The sequence below is a fragment of the Oryctolagus cuniculus genome, chromosome X, assembly GCF_051225735.1.
Source record: "Oryctolagus cuniculus isolate XC-2025 breed Fujian yellow rabbit chromosome X, ASM5122573v1, whole genome shotgun sequence".
Taxonomy (NCBI): Eukaryota; Metazoa; Chordata; class Mammalia; order Lagomorpha; family Leporidae; genus Oryctolagus; species Oryctolagus cuniculus.
This window is the reverse complement of record NC_142888.1, coordinates 103,184,784-103,202,360: the sequence shown is the minus strand read 5'-3', so window position 1 is coordinate 103,202,360 and position 17,577 is coordinate 103,184,784.

The following is a 17,577-nucleotide window of genomic DNA, read 5'->3' as shown; positions in this document are numbered from 1 at the left end:
TGTGGAGGCATAAAGATAGTCTAATTGTACTTATCAAATGGATGTATAGTTAATGTTATAATGGGTACATATGTGTAAATTTATATTTATATTTTTACAATTTATACTTCATATATATTTATTGGGGGTTAACTGTAACATTTAATTTGTAAAAAAAAGGCACTACTTCCAATAATTTTTAAGTATTAGTAAATAATACTTAAAATAATAATACTTAAAATAAATAGAATTAAAACACATTTATTAGATTCTAAGAAAATGGAGCAAAAGCAATAACATACTTGTCTGATCTCTCCAAGTCCTCATATAAATGGATAGAATTGTGAGATAAAAAAATTAAGCACCTATGGGGAATATTTTCAACAATATAAGCAAGGCAATATTATGTAATTGATACTGGATGTGTCTGTTAACCATGCATATCTTGGGTGAAGAAGAAACAAGGGTGGTATCCAAAGAACCTGAGGACAAAGAACTCTGAAGTAATAAACAGGTATTGATTTCACGGCGAATACTGTGGGCCAATTTCAGATCAGCAGCTAAAAATGAAAGTGACTTTTCACTTTCTCATATCATATAAACATAAATAGTCCATGATAAGATTTAAAGAAGCTTGAGTAGTCTAATTACTATGATAACTCACAAATGACATGCTAATGCTCACTTCTAGGGTAAGTCCTATACTAAAGAGAAACTTAAGGAAGTAGAATCAAAATTGAACAAGACAGGGACAATAGAGAAAGAGAAGCTATATCAAAGTAGAGGAAAAGAATAGGACTAGGAAATAGTGGATGGAAAACAGTCATATTTTTTAATACTATTGGAAAACAAAATAAAGGGGAAATCTGTGAAGTTTGCAAGAGTTTTACCAAAGCCCCCTCCTCTTTTTAAAAACTCAAGAAAATTAATATCAAATAAAAGTGAACTGCCAAAAAAGAATCAAGATTAAAACTTATACAAAGATATTATAAAAAGAGAATAGTCAGAATGATTTCCTTATAAACAATACTAGTGTACCAGACACACATTTCCGAAAAGCAGATCAATACTTTGACATGGGGCTGGCACTGTGGCTCAGTGGGTTAAATCCCTGGCCTGAAGCGCCAGTATCCCATATGGGCGCTGGTTCTAGGCCCTGCTGCTCCTCTGCCAATCCAGCTCTCTGCTATGGCCAGGGGAAGCAGTAGAAGATGGCCTAAAGCCTTGGGCCCCTGCACCGTCGTGGGAGACCCGCAAGAAACTTCTGGCTCCTGGCTTCAGTTCGGCATGGCCATCTGGGACGTGAACCAGCAGATGGAAGACCTCTCTGTCTGTCTCGACCTCTCTCTGTACTCTGTCTTTCAAATAGATAAAAATAAATCTTTAAAAAATACTTTGACCTACTCTTTTTAAAGTGAGAAGATTTAAGAAAATAATAGAATATATTAAAAATATCAGGATTGTGGAATCCCAGATAGATTACAGAACTTAGAATCAGAAGTTAAAAATAAAAACTAAGAAATGATGACTAAATTTTGAAAGACTACCAGAGTGAATAGGCAATAGAGTTAATGTCTTAAAAATCGGAAAAAAAAAAAGCAGAAAAATGTTTAAAACAAGCAAGCTATAAAAGGAATTTGAAAGAAAGTACAGCAATAAAAACAAGCTAAAGTTAGCACACAGCTATTAAGATAAAGATAAGCAAAGTAGGGGAACAGGCCAAATATTAAAAAATTAAATTATAAAAACATTTCTCTAAGGCTATTTTAAATGATACATTGAAAGTGCACACTGAAAATGTAAGAACACTGACATGATACTACTAATACCACAATATATTGTCAATAAATGTAGGATCCCAAGGAAAAGAAATATCATCTGGGCAACTAGAAAGAAGAGCATTTTAAAATGAAAGACATATAAAGGAAAGAAAATTAGCTTAATATCACACATTTTTGTCAGCAGTGCTCATGCTAAAATACATTAAGGGTGACATTTATAAATACTCAGAGAGAAATGAGTGTGAGGATTTTATAACCATCAAAACTAACTTTCAGGTATAAAGTTTATAATTTTATCAAAATACAGGTGTGCAGGTAACATTGCGCTCTTGACTATATCCTGAGGAATCACAATAAAGTACAAATTTCACAAAACCAAAGTAACTACAGAAACCTCAACCGTACAAACAATATGTGCTATTCAAAAATACAGCTAACAAATGAAAAGAAAGGAACATTAAAGAAAATAATAGATCACGGGGTGAGTATGCGGTGCAGCAGTTAAGATGCCACTTGGGATGCTTGTAATTCCATAACAGAATGCCTGAATTCCAGTCCTGACTCCGCTCCCAGTTTCAGCTTCCTGTTACTGTACACTCTGGGAACAGCAGATGATGTCTCCAGAAATTAAGTCCCTTGTCCCCACATGGGAGAGCCAGGTTGAGTTCTCAGCTCCAGGATTTGACCTGGTGCATGCCCTGGCTGTTGTAGGGCTTTGGGAGTGCACCCAGATAATCAGGTAGGAGATTCTCTCTCTCTCCCACTCTCTCTCTCTTGCTGTCTCCCTCTCAAATAAATAAAATAATGTTAAAATGCTTAAAATTATTTAAGAAAAAAATTAATTGCAAACAATCAATAGTTATTACCTGCAAAGAAAAGGGTAAATAAGTGCTAAGGAGCAAGTGTGTTGCACCAGGACTATATATTTCAACTATGCATCCATTCAATTATTTTTAAAATGGATAAAAAATAAAGTAGATGCAAAATGGTTTTAAGGTTTTCAGGATCATATCATTGACAGTAATAATATTGAGATTTTGAGACTAGTGTGTATATAATCAGGAATTTAGAGAAGTAATAATAATAGTATATCCTAATTTTAAAAATTTGACAGAGTTAGACAGTGAGAGAGAGAGAGAGACAGAAAAGGTCTTCCTTCCATTGGTTCACCCCCCAAATGACCACTAACAGCCGGAGCTATGTTGATCCGAAGCCAGAAGCCAGGTGCTTCTTCCTGGTCTCCCACACGGTTGCAGGGGCCCAAACACTTGGGCCATCCTCCACTGCCTTCCCAGGCCACAGCAGAGCTGGATTGGAAGAGAAGCAACCGGGACTAGAACCGGCGCCTATATGGAATGCAGGCACTGCAGGCGGAGGATTAACCAAGTGAGCCACAGCGCCGACCCCAGTATATCCTAATTTTATTGCCCCATCTCCTTAAGAAGCATGGTTTTCAGTATGGAAGAAAGGAGATGTAAATGTGGAGAGGATATGTATGTACTACATAAAATACATAATAAATATAATATACAGAATTATGTATATAATCTGTTTTCCTCAGTTAATTCATACTGATACTCCTGTCATATCCTAAGATATAGATTTATATATGCCATGTTAAATTCATTTCTATGCTTACAAACTTAATACTTATGTCAAAATTCTATCACTTTTAATGAAAGGCCATTGCAAAACTCATGGAGCAAGAGTAGCCTTCACATATATTTTAAAAAAGATCAAAATGAAATATGAAAAAATGTAAGTTGTTTCAGAGGCAGTTTCTAAACATGCTTTAGTTCAGATTTTTAAAATGGCAAAAGAATAGAGAGACTTTCAAAAGCTACTTCTGTGTCCATGTCTGTGACAGACAGAAAAAAGCTCAATTATTGTTCTCAAATAGATACAGATTAAAAATGAACTCAAAGAATATCTGATGCATTTTCTGGTAGAATTCTAAATACAATCAATAGTAAAGGAGACGTAAACATGGTATTATCTCAGGCCATCTTGTGAGTTAAATGACAATGGGAGGACTGGCCTTTGCATGTGATTTTGAATCACGTTGCTGAAGAGTTTTGTCTAAGCTAAGAAAAGTAAGACTGACAGAGTAGTGCGATTTACTTCTCATTATTCTATACCATTCTTTTAAAAATGTTTCTTTTTTTAAAAAAGCCAGTTTGTTAGATAGACTTTCTTGATTATTCAGCAGCATGGATTAAAATGAGCTGCTTAAAATAAGATTTTTGAGAGAGGTAGCTAGCATGAAAAACTGAAAACAAAAAGAACTTTAAGTCAAGCTGAACTAAACTGAATTCAGTCTCTTGTGTGCCTTGGGCAACTTACTTAACCCATTATGCCTCACTTTCTTCATTGTTAAATGGAAGAAGTGCATTGAAATTTATTGTATGTAAAATATCCGATATGGCAGCTCACATAATAGGTATTTATTATTACTTTCACTTTACATAGTTTGCTTTAAAGATATATATATATATGAAATAGTTACAGTTTTCAAATCATCCCATCAAATGGCAGATACTCTTAAAATTTCCCTCATTGTTTCTTCCCTTAATCACACAAATAATAAAATAAAAACTGTACATCTGTAAATAACATCCACAAACCAAACATGACACCAAATTTTCTGGAACCAGGACACTTGTAGGCTAGCAGTGTGATGATTTTTTTTCCTTTTTCCCTTAAAGCCTAAAAGGTCTTTTCTCCCTCGCCACTAAATATTTGGGCTTCCTCTCTGATTCTGCAAACCTATAAATTGATCACAAATAGTTTAGTAATTTAAATACTAATTGCTGGCAACATACCAGGAATGTTGACTTGAATTTATACTCTTTTATAACTGAATCTATGTGTTCACATGTGCTTATATATACAGTGTATCTATCAGTTGCATTGTTACTGATGAGAAAGAGCAATGAAGTATGGAGTCTCAATCAAGGAAAATTTGGATTACTATTGGAAACCACATGGGAACATATATCAAATATAACAGTATATATATATATATATAGTAATTATTTAAGTTTGTCCATTATCTTTAAAAACATGAGCCATACTATATTAAAATTTGTCGAGTGTTTCTGATCAAGTTCTGTAGTGAGCATTTTCAAAGTTTAATAAATTCAGTACCTTCACGATAACAAAAAACACAAAACAAGAATAAGGCACAATTTAACAAAATGTTTTTTTTGGATAGTTATAAGATAGGAAGATCCAAATTTTTGTACATGCTACAATTATTTTCCAGAACTTCTAATGTGAAAATAAAAACCATTCTTTTCAAAAGGCACATGGAGTTCCTCAAAGGTATTAATTATGTTAAATTTGCAAGAATTAAGAACACAGATGCCAAGTTGCTATCAGGTGCTTCAAACTCTCTGTCATACTGCTAACAAAAGAACTATTTTTATGATATGCATTTTTTTGTTTCTGAAAAGTTGCACAATTCAACAATGAAAAAGAATCTAATAAACTTTCCTAAACTTTTACAGTTAGCATTGACATGTAAAAAGCAATCTCATTTTTAAGATCTGCATATTTAATGAAATTAAACAAAGCTGGAAAAATTCCTTTGTTTATTGTTTTCAATTTTTGTTTTCCCTCGCTAAAGTGCTTATACAAGCTTGGCCACATACTGCTTCATACACTTTGTAACCCTTCAGATCTTTGAATTATGGAGTCCCACACCCACCACGAAATATGTCCTTCTTTTTAAAAATAATTGTATTTAGTTTTACAAAACAAAGATTGTGAGGTTGGTGTTGTGGCATAGCGGGTAAAGCTGCTGCCTGCAGTGCCAGCATCCCACATGGCTGCTGGTTTGGGTCCCAGCTGCTCCACTTCTAATCAAGCTCCCTGATGATGGTCTGGGAGAGCAGACTAAGGTGGCCCAAGTCCATGACCCCTGCATCCACATGGGAGACCTGGACGAAACTCCTGCCTCCTGGCTTCAGATTGGCTCATCTGCATTGTGACCATTTGGGGAGTGAACCAGCAGATGGAAGACCTCTCTCTCTCTCTCTCTCTCTCTCTCTCTCTTTCTCTTTATCTCTCTCTCTCCCCCTCTGCCTCTCTGTAACTCTGCTTTTCAAATAAACAAATAAAATTAAAATACCACAAAAATTGTGAAGTATTAAGACAAGTTCCCATATACCCCTCACCCCATTTCCCCCATTAATATCTCATATTAGTATGGTTGGCACAATTAAGCCTACCCAGCTTCCCCTAATTTTTAAATTCAAACTCCCACCCCCTCCCAACCTCTAGTAATCAACATTCTCAGTTCAGACTAATTTTTTTAAAGATTTTAGCTCCCAATAAAAGTGAAAATCTATTGTATTTATGTCTAGCTTATTTCACTTAACAAAATGTCTTCTAATTTCATCCATTTTGCTTCAAATGACAGGGATTCATTCATTTTTATAGCTTAATAGAACTCCATTCTATACGTAAAACATCTGATGGTGTACGCCTTGGTTGATTCCATATTTCCACTGATGTGAACAGTCCTGTGATAAATATGGTAGTTCAGGTATCTCTTTGATACAATGTGTTCATATCTTTTGGGTATATACTGAGTAGTGGGATTGCTGGATCATATGGCAAGTCTATTTCTAGTTTTAAAAGAAATCTTCACACTGTTTTCCACAGTGGCTACACTAATTTGCATTCCCATCAACAGTGTTTAAGTGTCCCCCTTTCCACATTCTCACCAGCATTTGTTACTTTCTGTCTTCTGGATTTTAGCCAATCTGACAGTAGTGAGGTGATATTGTGGTTTTGATTTGCATTTCCATGATGAATACTGATGCTGAACATTTTTTTCATATAAGTGTTGCACATTTCTATTTCTTCTTCTGAGAACTGTCTTTGAAGCTCTTTTCCCATTTCGATCTAGATTGGTTGTTTTTCATTATTGTTAATGTTTTTGAGTTGCTGATACATTCTGGATATTAATTCTTTGTTGTATATGTAGCTTGTAAATATTTTTGCCGTTCTCTTGTCCCCCTCTTCACTCTATTGATTGTTTCCTTTGCTTTGCAGAAGATTCTGAGTTTGATATAATCTCATTTGTCTAGTTTTTCTTTTGTTGCCTTGTTTTGGGGTCTTATCCAAGAGGTCATCACCTACAACAATTTCTTGAAGTGTCTCCCTATATTTTCTTCCAGCAACTTCATAGTCTCAGGTTTCATATTTAGGTCATTGATCCACCTTGAGTTAATATTTATATATGATGACAGGTAATATTTAATTTTATTCTTCCACATACATACATCAAGTGTTGCAAGCATCATTTATTGAAGAGACTATCCTTTCCCCAACTTTTGTTCTTGACACCTTTGTCAAAACCCACTTAGCTCTAAGTGCATGGATTAATTTCTGGGCTTTCTGTTCTGTCCCATTGATCAATATGTTGGTTATTATGTTATTTTTGTGCTGTTTTTAAATAGTATAGCTTTGTAGTATGATTTGAAATAATTTATTGTAATGCCTACAACCAGGATATCTTTGGCTATTTTAGGCCTTTATGATTCCATTTGAATTTTGGATTGATTTTTCTAATTATGCTAAGAATGATTGGTATTTTGATAGGGGTTGCATTGAATCTGTATATTACTTTATGTAGTACAGACATTCTAAAGATACTAATTCTTCCAATAGATGAGCAGGGAATACCTTTCCATCTTGGGTGTCTTTGATGATTTCTTCAACAGGGTTTTCTAATTTTCTTTGTAGATCTCTTTCACCTCTTTGGTTAAATTTATCCCTAAATGCTTGAATTTTTTGTAGCTGTTGTGAATAAGATTTCCTTCTTGATGTTTCTTTCAGTAAGATCTTTATTGATATATAAAAATGCTACTTTTTAAATAAGTTGACTTTGTATCCTGTGACATTACGGAATCAGTTTACCAGTTCTAACAGTTTTTTGTTGAGTATTTAGATTTTTCTTCATGTATGACATCATGTCATCTGCAGATACGGGTATTTTGACTTCCTTTTTCTAATTTTGAAGCTCCTTAATTATTTTTCTAATTTAAAATATCTTTTATTTCAATTTTTAATTTTAATGTGTTTTGTAAATAAAATTCTAAGAAAATAAGGATATCCCCTTCCTTCCTTCCTCCTTCTCTTCCCCTCTCTCCCTCCCACCCTTCTTCCTTCTCCCCTTCTTTTGTTTATTTGTTTTTTGAGAAAATGTATTTTAAATTTACATTATGGTAAAAAGGCTTAATACTTTGCCAGATCAGAAGTTTAACATGTAAAAAATAAAACGACTGCAGTTTAGAAGGAATAGAGACAGTGGCTAAAAACAATTGAATGGAAAATGACCATTTCATCCATATACAGTAAATTTTAAAGTAATTACAGATCATTAAAACTATAGTAGTATATTATTCTTAACCATTAGTTTAATAAAGGTATAAGACAAAGTTTTGCAAAAACTATATTTGGAGCAATACTTGTATACACAGATATATCTTTTTTCTTTCTTTCTTTTCATTTGTTTTTTAAATTTTAGCTCCCATATAGAAGGGAGAATACACAGTATTTATCTTTCTGGGTCTGGCTTATATCACGCAACATGATGTCCTTCAGTTGTGTTCATTTTGCTGCAAATTGTATAATTCCATCCTTTTATTTGGCTGAGTAATAATTCATTATGTATATATACCTCATTTTCTTTATCCATTTATCTGATGATGGATACCATTGTCAATTACAAATTTTCATTATTGTGAACAGTGCTGTTATGAACATGGTGGTACAAGCATCTCTTTGATACAGTGTGTTTAAATCTTTTGAGTATATATCCAGTATATATCCAGTAGGGGGATTGCTGGAGTATAAATCTATTTCTAGTTTCTAAGAAACCATCAAACTGTTTCCCAGTGGCTGCACTAGTTTACATTCCTACCAACATTAAAAGTGTTTCCCTTTCGCCACATCCTTGCCAGTATTTATTACTCTCTGTGTTTTTGGATTTTAGCCATTCTGACAGTGGTAAGGTGATATCTCATTGTGGTTTTGATTTGTATTTCCCTGATGGCTAGTGATGTTGAGCATTTTTCCATATATTTGTTTGCCATTTGTGTTTCTTCTTTTGAGAACTGTCTGTTGAAGGCTTTTGCCCATTTCTCAACTGGATTGGCTTTTTTTTGTTGTTGTTGAGTTTTTTAAGTTGCTGTTTGGGATATTAATCCTTTGACAGATAGGTGGCTTGCAAAAAAATTTTTCCTATTCTGATGAATGTCTCTTCACTTTATTGATTGTTTCCTTTGCTATGCAAAACCTTCTGAGTTTCCTATAGTACCATTTATTTAGTTTTACTTTTGTTGCTTGTGCTTTGAGGGTCTTGTCCAAGATGTCATCCCCTATACCACTGTCTTTGAGTGTTTTGTCTAGGTTTTCTTCCAGAAGTTTCATGGTCTCTGGTCTTAAATTTAGGTCTTTCATCCATCTTAAGATGATTTTTTGTGTATGATGAGAGGTAAAGATCTAATTTAATTCATACACACACACATACACACACACATCCAGTTTTGCCAGCACCAATTGTTCAAGAGGCTATCCTTACTCCACTGTCTGGTCTGCAAACTTTTGTCAAAAGTCAGTTGGCAGTGCCGCGGCTCACTTGGCTAATCCTCCGCCTGCGATGCAGGCACCCCGGGTTCTAGTCTTGGTTGGGGAGCCGGATTCTGTCCCGGTTGCTCCTCTTCCAGTCCAGCTCTCTGCTGTGGCCCGGGAACGCAGTGGAGGATGGCCCAGGTCTTGGGCCCTGCACCTGCATGGAAGACCAGGAGGAAGCACCTGGCTCCTGGCTTCAGATTGGCAGAGCGCGCCAGAGGTAGCGGCCATTTTGGGGGTGAACCAATGGAAGGAAGACCTTTCTGTCCCTCTCTCACTGTCTAACTCTGCCTGTCAAAAAAAGGTCAGTTGTCTGTATGTATGTGGATTAATTTCTGGACTCTTTATTATGTTCCATTGATCTATAGGATCAATGAGATATTCTGATATCTTATTCTGATATGAGATATTCTAATGCCTCGAGTTTGATTTTTCTTATTCAAGATTGCTTTGGCTATTTTGGGTCTTTTGTGATTCCATATGCATTTTAGGATTGCTTTTTTCTAGTTCTGTAAAGAATGTCATTTGTATTTTGATACAAATTGCATTGAATCTGTAGATTGCTTTAAGTTGTATAGACATTTTCTAAAAAAATGTTTATTTTTATTTATTTGAGAGAGTTACAGAGAGAGGTAGAGACAGAGAAATGTCTTCCATCTGCTGCTTCACTCCCCAAATGGCCTCAATTGCTGGAGCTGAGACGATCTGAAAACAGGAGCCAGGAGCTTCCTCCAGGTCTCCCATGTGGATGCAGGGGTCCAAGGACTTGAGCCACCTTCTGCTGCTTTCCCAGGTGCATTAACAGGGAGTTGGATTGATAGTGGAGCAACCTTGGGGCTGGCTCTGTAGCGTAGCGAGTAAAGCTGCCGTCCTCAGTGTTGGCATCCCATATGGGCACCGGTTCGAGGCCCAGCTGCTCTACTTTTGATCCAGCTCTCTGCTATGGCCTGGGAAAGCAGTAAGAAGATGGCCTAGGTGCTTGGGCCCTTGCACTCACATGGGAGACCCAGAAGAAACTCCTGTCTCCTGGCTTCAGATCTGAGCAGCTCCACCCATTGCAGCCAACTGTGGAGTAAACCAGCAAATAGAATACTTTTCTCTCTCTCTGCCTCTCCTCTGTGTAACCTTGACTTTCAAATAAATAAATAAATTTTTTATCAAAAAAAAAGTGGAGCAACTGGGACTCAAAATGACGCCAATATGGGATGCTGGCACTGCAGGCCAGGGCTTTAACCCGCCGCACCACAGCATCAGCCCCAGTACATACAGTTTAATGATATTGATTCTTCCAAACCATGAGCAAGGAACATCTTTCCGTTTTTTAGTGTCCTTGGTGACTTTTTTCATTGATGTTTGATAATTTTCATTGTACAGATCTTTCACTTTTTTTTTTTTGCTTTCAAACTTTTATTTAATGAATATAAATTTCCAAAGTACAGCTTATGGATTACAATGGCTTCCCCCCCATAACATCCCTCCCACCTGCAACCCTCCCCTTTCCCACTCCCTCTCCCCTTCCATTCACATCAAGATTCATTTTTGTTTCTCTTTATATACAGAAGATCAGTTTAGCATACATTAAGTAAAGATTTCAACAGTTTGCTCCCACACAGAAACATAAAGTGAAAAATACTGTTTGAGTACTAGTTATAGCATTAAATCTCAATGTACAGCACACTAAGGACAAAGATCCTACATGAGGAGTAAGTGCACAGTGACTCCTGTTGTTGACTTAACAAATTGACACTCTTGTTTATGGCATCAGTAATCACCCTAGGCTCTTGTCATGAGCTGCCAAGGCTATGGAAGCCCCCTGAGTTCACCGACTCTGATCATATTTAGACAAGGCCATGGTCAATGTGGAAGTTCTCTCCTCCCTTCAGAGAAAGGTACCTCCTTCTTTGATGACCCATTCTTTCCACTGGGATCTCACTCGTGGAGATCTTTCATTTAGGTTTTTTTTTTTTTTTTTTTTTTTCCCCAGAGTGTCTTGGCTTTCCATGCCTGGTATACTCTCATGGGCATTTCAGCCAGATCCGCATGCCTTAACGGCTGATTCTGAGGCCAGAGTGCTGTTTAGGACATCTGCCATTCTATGGGTCTGCTGTGTATCCTGCTTCCCATGTTGGATCATTCTCTCCCTTTTTTTAACTTTATTCATAATTGATTTTTTGGCTGCTCTTGTGAAAGGGATTTTGTTCTTGATTTCTCCTTCTGTGAATTCATCATTAGCATATAAAAAGCTACTGTTTTTCGTATGTTTATTTTGTAATCTGAAAGTTTACACAATTGCTTTATTGATTCTAACAGCTTTTTGGTGGACTGTTTAGGTTTTTCTATATACAATATCATGTCATCTGCAGACACGAATAATTTGACTTCCTCTTTTCCAATTTTGTTGCATTTCTTGGATAAATCCTACTTGATTGTGATGTGTGATCTTTTTGACGTGGTTTTGCATTCGACTTTCTAGTATTTTGTTGAGAAGCATTGGATCTACTCATTAAGAAGAGGTATGCAGTTTTCTTTTTCATGTCTTTCTTTGGTTTTGGTATCGTATTAATGCTGGCCTCATAAAAAGAGTTTGGCAGTGTTCCTTCCTGTTCAATATTTTGGAATCATTTGAAGAGTATGGGAGTTGCTTCGTCTTTTGATGCTTTGTACGATTCAGTAGTGAAGCCATCAGGTCCTGGACTTTTCCAAGATGGAAGGCTTTTGATTACTGCTTCAATTTCATTGCTTGTATTTGTCTGTTTAGGTTATGTATATCTTCTTGATTTAATCTTGATAGGTTATAAGAATCTAGGAATTTATCTATTTCTTTGAGGTTTTCCAGTTTATTAGCATATAGTTCTTCATGGTAGTTTTTCATGATCTTTTGTATTTCAGTGTGTCAGTTGTAATGTCTCCTTTTCATCTCAAATTCTATTTATTTGAGTTTTTTCTTTTTATTTTTCCCTTGTTAGTCTGGTTAGAGTTTTGTCTATTTTGTTTATCTTCTCAAAAAAACCCAGTGTTTGGTTTTGTTGATCTTTTGGGTTTCTTTTTTAAGTTTCAATTTCATTTATTTCTGTTCTGATTTATTATTTCTCTTGTACTGCTGATTTGGGGTTTGTTTGTTCTTGTTTTTCTAAGTTTTCAAGATGCATCATTAGATTTTTAGCTTGAGATGTTTCTCTTTTTTAAATGTAAGCACTTAATGCCATAAACTTATTTCTTAATACTGCTTTTGCTGTATCCCATAGGTTTTGATATTTTGTGTTTTTATTTTCATTTGTCTCAAAAAAGTTTTTTACTTACTTTATAGTTTCTTCAATGACCCATTGATCATTCACTAGCATTTTGTTTAATTTCCAAGCATTTATGAGTGCTTTATTGTTCTATTTTTTGATTTATAGTTTTACTCCTTTATGGTTTCAAAATAACATGGTATGATTGCAGTCTTTTAAATTTGCTGAGATTTGATGTATGGCCTACTATATGGTTTATCCTAGAAAATGTCCCATATGCTGATGACAGGCCAAGTGATAGCCTTCATTCCGGCTAACCATAAATTATTTTCCAATAAAACCTAGTCCATAAAGAAGGGACAAGTATACCAGATGGGCAGACATCAATGTAAGGGCACAGGAGACATGAAGAAACAAGGTAGCATGATGCCTCCAAAAGAACAGAATACTTCTCCAGAATTAGATCCTGAACTGTAGGAAATCTATGAAAAAAACAGATGCAGAATTCAAAATAATGATTTTAAGGAAAGTCAACTAGATGCAAGAGAATACAGATAAACAGATTAAATAAATGAGGAAATCAATGAGTGACACCAATGAAAATATTACTAAGCAGATAGAACGCATTAAGAAAAAACAAGTGGAAATTTTGGAAATTAAATCTTTAATTAATGGCATAAAAATAAACTGACAGGGAACAGGAGAGAGAAGAGGTAGAGGGGTAAGAGAGTGGGTGGGAGGGTGGATATGGTGGGAAGAATTACTATGTTCCTATATGTTGTATTTATGAAATGCATGTAAATAAATAAATAAAAAGATAGGCTAAAAATACAATTGAGAACTTTAGCAGACAAAGAGGAAAAAAGAATTTTAGACTTCAAGGACAACAAGATTACCCAAATATATACAGAAAATACTACTAGACCTAAAGGTAGTGACAGACTCCAATACAATATAGTGGATGACTTCGACACCCCATTCTCATCAATGGACAGGTCATCCACACACAAAAATCAATAAGGATAAATCAGAGTTGAAACATACTATTGAGCAACTGGATTTAACAAGACATTTCACCTAACAGCTACAGATGCAGTTTGATTCTTTCTCCACGCTAATTGCTCTCACTAAAACTTCCAGTAATATATTGAATAAGAATGGTGAAGTGGACATATTTGTCTTATTCCAAATTTGAGGAGAAATGATTTTGGCTTTTTCCCATTCAGTATGATATTGGCTGTTAGTTTGTCATATATAGCCTTTATAATTTTGAGAAATGTTCCTTCTATACCTAATTTCTAGAGAATTTTTATCATGAAGTTGAATTTTATCAAATGCATTATTTCTTATTTTCTTTGTAATTTTATTTAAGTTATACAAATTTCATGCATTTCCTGTGTACAGATTCGAGAACATAGTGAAACTTTCCACCTCAGTATTCTATTGAATTCACCATGTGGTTCCTTCTTCATTCTGTTAATGTGATTTGCAATGTTGAAACACCCTTTAATCCCTGAGATAAATCCATCTTGATCATGATTTGTGATCTTTTTAGGTATTGTTTGATTTCATTCATTAATATTTTGCTGAGAATTTTGCATCTATGTTAATCAAGGACATTGATCTGTGGATGTGAGGATTATTAGCTGAGATATCTGTCTTCCATTGAATGCCAAGATTGATTTAGCTGATCTGATTGGCTAGGCATATGCCACTTACCTCCCTTACCACTCCAAGTGCATCACTCCCAAAGCTACATGCTCATTCAAATAGGATGACTTTCCCCAGTAGAGAAGGGCTGTTCTTTGGTCAGTAGTATACAGATAGCCATGTTCCTTAGCTAGAACCTCCAACAAGCTCTTACTGTCCACCAACAAAAATTTTGAAAGTCTATCATAAGAGTTTGTAAGCTAAGTGCCAAGGAAATGTCTAAAGATAAGGACACCTTATTGCTTGATATCTATTCTCATTGTTTTAAAATTATTCCTACCTTATCTTTTAGTCCTGTTTTATTCTTAATCTTCACTTTTAAAAACTTTGCTCAGTTCATTTGATTTGTTTTATGTATTTTATGTTTATAATGCTCTTCTTGTTGGTTTATTATCTATATTCTTTTTAAGAAAACCTGTTATTTTTAAACTTTGAAATTTTATCTTCACTGAGTCCTAAATTTCCTTTTTAAAATACTAAATGAGTTTTCTTATAGTATCCTAGTTGATGTAAACTTCCTCCTTATGAAGGCATTAATTCAACTACTATTAAATTAAACAGAAATTATGCCTCTTACCTATGCTCACAAAACTTCAGCTTTTCATGAGGTACACCCATCCATTTATCTAAATCATGATCTTTGAAAACCCCTTTTTCCAGCTTCCTCCAGGAAGACCACCTACTGCCCTATTTTAAAAACTTTCTACTTCACTCTCTTTCTCTCTTTCTCTCTCTCTCACTCTACACATGCACACACAAACATGCACACACAACCTATTGATTCTGTTTCTCCAGAGAATCCTAATATAGGTACGAAAAATGTATTCAGCCATACTACCACAGAAAATTTTCTTTAAATTATTTTAGTTATATTTATTCATCCAGCCAATTTCTGGACTTCTGGGTTTTGGGCTATGATCACATAATATAATTTATAAATGTGTTCACTTTTTGGTGATTAAGATGTGCATCATGTGCACAGATGATCTTTTGTATTGTAAATGTTTCATGCACATGAAAGTTCTCTGTTTACAGGGTATATAATTCTAAATACATATTAGATAATTTAGACTTATTCATTGGATATTCTAATTCCCTATATTCTTTTCTGTTTATCATCTATTTTATTTGTCATATCTGAAAGAGATACAGTGATGTATTATACTAAAATATGCGTATTTTTATATTTAAGTTATCCATGTGCTTCTAGAATATGATATATTGTTTGTTACATATGAATCTGATACACGTTCACTTTGTGGATTGTTTTTATAAAAAAGGATTTATTTATTTATTTATTTATTATTTGAAAGGCAGAGTTACAGAGAGGCAGAGGCAGAGAGAGAAAGATCTTCTACAGCTTTCCCAGGCCATAGCAGAGAGCTGGATCAGAAGTGAAGCAGCCAGGACTCAAATGGGTGCCCATATGGGATACCAGCACTGCAGGTGGCAGCCTTACGTGCTATGCCACAGTGCCTGCCCCAGGTTGTGTGTTTTTAACATTATATAACGTCCATTTGCCCTGTTTAAAACTTCTAGCCTTGCACTGCACTTTAAGTGATTTAGTAGAGCTACTCCTTCTTTCCATTTTATTATTTTTCTACATTTAATTTTCTCTTTGTAGATATTTTTAACTTTTACTTTGCAAATTTTTAATTTTATCTTGCAATATATGTAATTTTGTATGACTGCTTAAATCATTTTGAGTGTGATGAAAATAAAGAATAAAATGTTTAAACACTATATTATATAATTCTACAATATATTATATAATTTTAAAGTATATTTAAATATAAAATGTCCCCATGTTACCCTTTCTTATAATAGGGTCTATCATTTTGTCTATTTTCAATATCACCTAGGGCTAACCTTACCTATAAAATATTCTGGCATGAGTTTAGCAACATTTACCTTAATGATATTCAATGGAATAATTTGAGAATGAATTAGGGAAACATACTCTGAATTTACTTGAGATATGTGAGAGTTGCTTTCATTTGCTACAGAATCTTAAATTACTTATGTAAGATGAATTTTATATTATACTAAGGAGTCAAATGGCATAAATATTGACTTGTAGTTTGTAATTTTATAGAATATCTTAGACTTGAGTGACACAGAGACTTCTATTAAAATCTGAAATTTCTTATCTCTAAAATAAAATGTCCCTTGGGACAAAAAAACCCTGAAGCTCAGCCTTCACTATCTCTGAATTGCTTAATTTAGTAATGTATTTAGATGTTCCTACAGTTTTACGTTTCTAGTTCAGCCTATAGTGAGTAATTAAAACACATGAGTGTACACATTACAATAATATATTCTGTAAACCTTTCGTTTACATAACAAAAACATAGTAACCCATAAAAGTTATTGTTCAAAATCAAATAAGTTTAGGGGACAGCATTGTCAAGCTATCACTTGTAAGGTATTCAATACTACACCTCTGGTCCAGCTTCCTACTAATGTCCCTGGGAGGCAGCAGATGATGACCAAGTACTTGGGGCTCTACCACCCATGTGAGAGAACAGGATTAATTTCCTGGCTCCTGCCTTTGGCCTGGCCTAACACTTACTATTTAGGCCGTTTGGAGAGTGAAGTAATGGATAGAAGATCTCTCTCTCTTTCTCTATCACTTTCTCTCTTGGTCTGCCTTTCAAATAAATAAATATTTCTAAAATTAATCATTTTATTTGCTAAATCCTACTAAAACTTGTGTAGAATCTGGAAAAGAATAGATGAAGTTTAGTCCATTATCAGAAACTGCTGTCTGGGAGTCCATTTTCTGCCTTTTTATTTTTTTTTAATTAATTGCCTAAATGAAGACACAAATCATGAGGCAAACTTAAAAACAACCGAATTAGTCTCAAATTTCCACTATTCAACTGGGTTCAATCATTGAATGTGCTTACACATTAGTTTAAAATGTGACAAAATAAACAGTTAACACTCATGGTCTTCTACATGCCAAATAAGTTTACCAAACTATTGGTATGATATTTTACATGTGATTGAATAGGATGGATCTCCAGAATGATGAGATATCCTTGAGTATTTGTCCTCAAATGTGGTCATCACATCACAATCACCTGATCAGCTTAGGATACAACATGAAATATTTTAACTCAGTATCTCATAAGGTGGAGGCCTGAGATGATTCTACTAGAGGTGATTTTGATGTGCCCAAAGTATTGAATAACAGTGAGTGCCATAGATATGGAGCCTGGTTGGGGTGA